The sequence below is a fragment of the Vitis riparia genome, chromosome 18 (genome assembly GCF_004353265.1).
Source record: "Vitis riparia cultivar Riparia Gloire de Montpellier isolate 1030 chromosome 18, EGFV_Vit.rip_1.0, whole genome shotgun sequence".
In the NCBI taxonomy this organism is placed as follows: domain Eukaryota; kingdom Viridiplantae; phylum Streptophyta; class Magnoliopsida; order Vitales; family Vitaceae; genus Vitis; species Vitis riparia.
Genome location: NC_048448.1, coordinates 25,259,331 through 25,264,487, shown reverse-complemented (window position 1 = coordinate 25,264,487; position 5,157 = coordinate 25,259,331). Strand labels below are relative to the sequence as shown.

The 5,157-nt window shown below is 27.9% G+C and overlaps 1 long non-coding RNA gene across 1 annotated transcript; it reads right to left on the bottom strand.

Annotated features, from left to right (window-relative positions):
* Positions 1-1,556: 1,556 nt before the first annotated feature.
* Positions 1,557-3,759, bottom strand: LOC117907915. The gene is made up of 2 exons (XR_004650085.1): positions 3,609-3,759; positions 1,557-2,841 (listed from the first exon to the last, which is right to left on the bottom strand). It is a non-coding gene; the product is annotated as an uncharacterized LOC117907915 (long non-coding RNA).
* Positions 3,760-5,157: the final 1,398 nt, after the last annotated feature.

Below are 5,157 nucleotides of genomic sequence, written 5' to 3'. Positions count from 1 at the left end.
TTTATAATACATTTTATAAATATTTTTACTTCTTTTTTAATCACAAATTTAACTTTATAATAAAAAAATTATCTTGCAAAATAAGTAACATAAAAAATAAATAAAAAATAAAAAAAGGATAAAAAATAAATAAAATTATGATAAATGAGATATGTATATCTTATATCTTAATTTATGATTAACATATTTTACGTAGAAAGAATATAAAAAATAAGGTGGATAATATATCACACCATTTATCATATCTCATGTTTAGTTTAACATGAAATAAGATAATTAATTGGATAACTTATAATATCTCATTATTAACCAAACATGAGATATGATTGAGGGGTGACAAAGTTTGATACGATTTGCTAACATAACTCAAATCCAACACGCTTTTCGTGAGTTTGAATTGAGTATAATTGGGTTTCAGTTAAATTTGTATCAACTTGCATAACCCTTATAATAAATAGGTAGACTGCATAACCCATTTAATAAATAGGTAGTTTTTGGGTCAACATGTATAGCATGAATTTGACCTGAATTGACTCATTTAATAATCTCGATGGTTAACCTAATCTTATCATTAAGTAAGGTAAACTAATTAAATGAGTTAAATGAATTACACGATGTGTTACTTGTTTAATAATTAGGTATTACTTAAGTTTGTATTTTTTGTACAATTATTATTCGTATTCTGTTTGGGTTGATCTACATGGTAAAATACCTAAGATTTGACATGACATGAGCATGACCCACCAACATGAATTGTCATTTCTATATATGATATATTATTTACTCTCTTTTTCTTATATCATGTTATATCCAATAAACCAAACATAACTTTAAAGTTTTAACTGCATTTGGATTGTGTTGCTTCTTAAATACATAGTCTACTTAATAATAAATATTACACTTGTGTTATATCAAGTTTTGCTTCTTATTCATGTTTTCTACTTAGTAATAACTATTACACTTATGTTATGTCAAATAGTTTTTAATAAAATAATTATAAACTTACGTTATATTTTTTTTTATAGAATCAGTGCATATAATGTAAAATATATATATATATATATATATATATATATAAATTTCTCTTATATCTTTAAAAAATCATTTTTAAAAAATTAAAATTTAAAGTATTAAATTTTTTTAATGACTCAATATATTAAAATAGTTTTTTAAACCATTAATTTTTCATTATAGATCTCTAAGAATTTTCATATTTTATATGAAAATTACTATCATTGTATGATTATCAAACTAGTAGACACGAACATATCCAAACGGTTGAATAAAGGAAATTAAAAATTAGAATAATATAAGGACAATGAAAAGTTTTGTACACCAAGTCATTTTTGTAAATACAAAATCTTTAAAAAGTAATACAAATAAACTAAATAACTTAAATTTTATAAATGATTACATGTTAGAAAAAAAAAATACATGTATTTTTATATGGATTATTTTCAATTGAAAATTTGCAAAAATAAATACACCATTTTTCAAATAAGAAAAAATTTCCTTTTCTTGCCCCAAAATCTATTTAACTAAATAAATCCATAAAATAAATGCGACAAGTTAAAGTATATCCATTTAACAAGATCGTTTCTCTATACGATAACATTAGAAAAATTACACATTACATTTCATTTCCTTCACAATGAGCACCAATAATCAAATCAAGTTCCTTCACACACTGTACCTAGGTGGTTTTGATAGCACCATCTTTGGGAAAATGTCAAATATGATGATGAACTCTTGCTCTTCTTGCATTTTTGCCATCCCATGATGGACATCTTCAAATTTTCAAAATCCCAAAATTTGCTTCATTTGCACAGCATTTTCAATCAACCCATGATGAAGGGACATCTTCAGATTTTCAGATTCCACTATTTGCTGCATTTGCTAGGCTCTTCAAGGCATTTTTTTGTTGTCGACCCATAATGGACGCTTTCAAGATCCCACAATTTCCTCTATTTGCAAACAAATTTCCAACATATTTGTTGGAATAAATCAATGCACAACTTGCTAGGCTTTCTAGGATATTTTTACAAAAAAAATTTCCTTACCCATTTGTTGGAATAAATCAATGCACAACTTGCCAGGCTTTCTAAGATTTTTTGCAAAAAATTTCCTTACCCATTTGTTGTGACTCATGTATTATAACTAATGGATCATTCATATAATTAAAATAGTTATGAGACACTTATCATTGAGAATACTTATTCCAATCTTTGCATGTAACCAACAGTCATCCCTTTGAAAAAGCATGCAATGTCAAGGAATATCTCATCCTTTGAAAAAACATGCAATATCAAGGAATATCTCTCTTTTTAAAAAAAGCATGCAATGTCAAGGAATATCTCATTTTCAGCATCATCTAATCCATTAGTACTTACTAAAGCACATTTTGAATTTTCCTATTAAGTTTTCTTTTTAATTTAAAAAATTCAGATTTATTTTATTAAATAGGTAATAACCTAACATTTTAAGAGCTAATGGAAGGCCTTTACCTATAAATGTTTCAAGAGGTTTTATTTGTTTATCTTAAATCATAACGGTAATACTTTAAACCAATCATGATTTCCAGCTAAAAACTCTAATAGGTTCAAGTCATCCACATCATCGAGAACAACAAAAACCTTTTTAGATTAGATCTTATCTAAAAAAACCTCTCTAACATTTGTAAGAAAACTAAGGAAATTGTAAATGGCTTTAGTAACGAAAATCTTTCCTACCCCTCCTATTCCATTCATCCCAATCATGGAAAGCATTATCAAATTCATTTTTTTCATACTCAATCCATCGAGTATACCTTCACTAATTTTCTTAACAACCTTGGTTTCATACCTGCCAATTATAAAGCATAATAAAGATAAGAGTGAGTAACATTGAACTAGAAAAAAATAAATAAATAAATATGAATTGAACCTAGTAATATTGAGGGCAAAGATAATATAGCAAAAAGAAGTCAAATTGTCAATTAAATTACACATTCAAGTGCATTCTCATTAATGCAAATATAAATGAGAAAGAAAATAGAAAGCAAATCATAATTTTTATCTCCTTTAAAAAACAATAACCTAGTTTAAGTACAAAAGTTGCTTTAAAATTTAACTGAAGTTATCTCTTCAAAGAGTAACAACTCCTACACAGTTTTCTGTTTTTTACGGCCAAACAAGCCCTTAGATATCCCAATAGAGAGTTACTGCATCCATTATAATCAAATAACCAGAATCTATATGTCCCATGGCCTTCAAGCACTCAATCATCTATGCCAGCTAACCCAAGCACCATCTCAAGCATATATATATATATCCACAACTTTAAATCCTTCTTTCTCCAATAGATTTCAAGAGATCGCCTCAGAAATTTATGTGGGAAGAGTAGAAAGATAAATCTTTCAAGCTTCCTTTGGATCTGGGATGGGCTTAGCTTTATATACAAGCCATGTAGTTGCGTCAAAACTCAAAATGAAAAAGTTGGAACCTCAGGATGATTATACCAGAAATCAAATCTGGTAACTGGGCTTGCAGATTCAGAGTTGAAAGATCATAATCACTTTCATTTGCTAAGAACAACAATACAAAAAGTGAAAGAGAAAGTTTAATGTTTACCCATTCCCCATAGGCGCAGACGCAAGGGCCGTGAAAATCCTTGATCTTTCCATAGATTTGAAGAGGCAAGAAGGAATTTTAGGTGGGTTTTTTGGCCAAGCAAGGCGGCTTCATAGGTTAAGGAGCCTCCGTTGCGGATGCAATTTTAGGTTTTGGTCGCTTGAGCACTTTATAGAAGGGGGCAGTGCGGAACGGGTGAGATGTCCATCTGCATTTGTGTGGTGGTGGGTGGGTGAGCTGTCACTGTCATGAAATGTACGGACAAGAAATATGGGACCACTTTACTACCTGCCTCTCCGGATTCTCAATAGTGGTTTTTCGTGGCATAATCCTAACCGTTCATTAGAAATTATTGATTTGAAAGAAGATGCTTCCTGAACTCGCTAACTTCTAAATTTTCTTAGTTTAATTTGAAGAGTTAAAAAGGAAAAATTCTAGTACCCGCTTGTGCACCGTACGGAAAAGTTTTTAGGAAGAACCGGTTGTGGCCTTCCACTCTCTCCTTCATTTCAAAGTTTTTTAATTTTAATTTTTTTTTGTCACTTTTAATAGCACCAATATTGCTCAGACATAGTAATCATCATTAAAAATGATGGAAATTAGACACAAAAAAAATTTGAAATTAAAAACACAAAAAAATTTCCTCATATTTTTTTTACCATTCCCATTGGTACTCTCCAAAATTCTCAAATTTTTATTTTAAGAATTTTTTTTCCACTTCCAAAAAATGCTTTCACTATTTAATGCCATCTTCTCCATTAAATAAATAAATAAATTACAATTAATAAAAAATTAATAATTGATCGATCATAATTCTAATTTTTAATAATAAATATTCATTCTAATTTAATTATAATAAAACCCTATATCATAAAATAAGTGGTAAATTTTATTTCACAAAATTATTATTTTTACAAAATTTTAAATATTTTACAATTTTTATAAAATAAATTGTTCAATAATATAAATGGTGGTTGTAAAGATAATTTAAATGTAATGTGGATGAGATTGCTTCCTTTTTAAAGACATAGTGACCGGTTGGTAACTTGTAGTATTGGTTTTTCTGAATTTTTTATTCATCTATACCTTACATGTGGCTTATTCTTATTGGTTAAAAAGTGGAGGTAATGGTAGCGAAAAGCACTTTCCCTACCATAGAATGACCCTTTAAAAAAAGATGCTTTCCCAACTTTCACGTGATTTACGCTTTATTCTGTCCTCTGTACATATTAAACTTTATTAAAGAAAATGAGAGGAAAAAAACAAGAAATACTAGTGTTAGGTTTGGACCGTTTGGTTGTCGGAAAGGAAAACAACGAGTAGAAGTATAAAAGAAGAAATTAAGAAAAAAATAAGGGACAATTGTATTTCCAATGATTTATAATTAAGATAAGGTTCTTTGACCATCCATAATCAATGATAAGATATGAGATATTAATTAACAAAAATACTAACTTAACTCATTTTTATCTTTATTTTATCAATTATCATTATTCTTTTTTATTTAACTATTTTTAGATTTTTTATTATTTTTTAAACTCTTTTATAA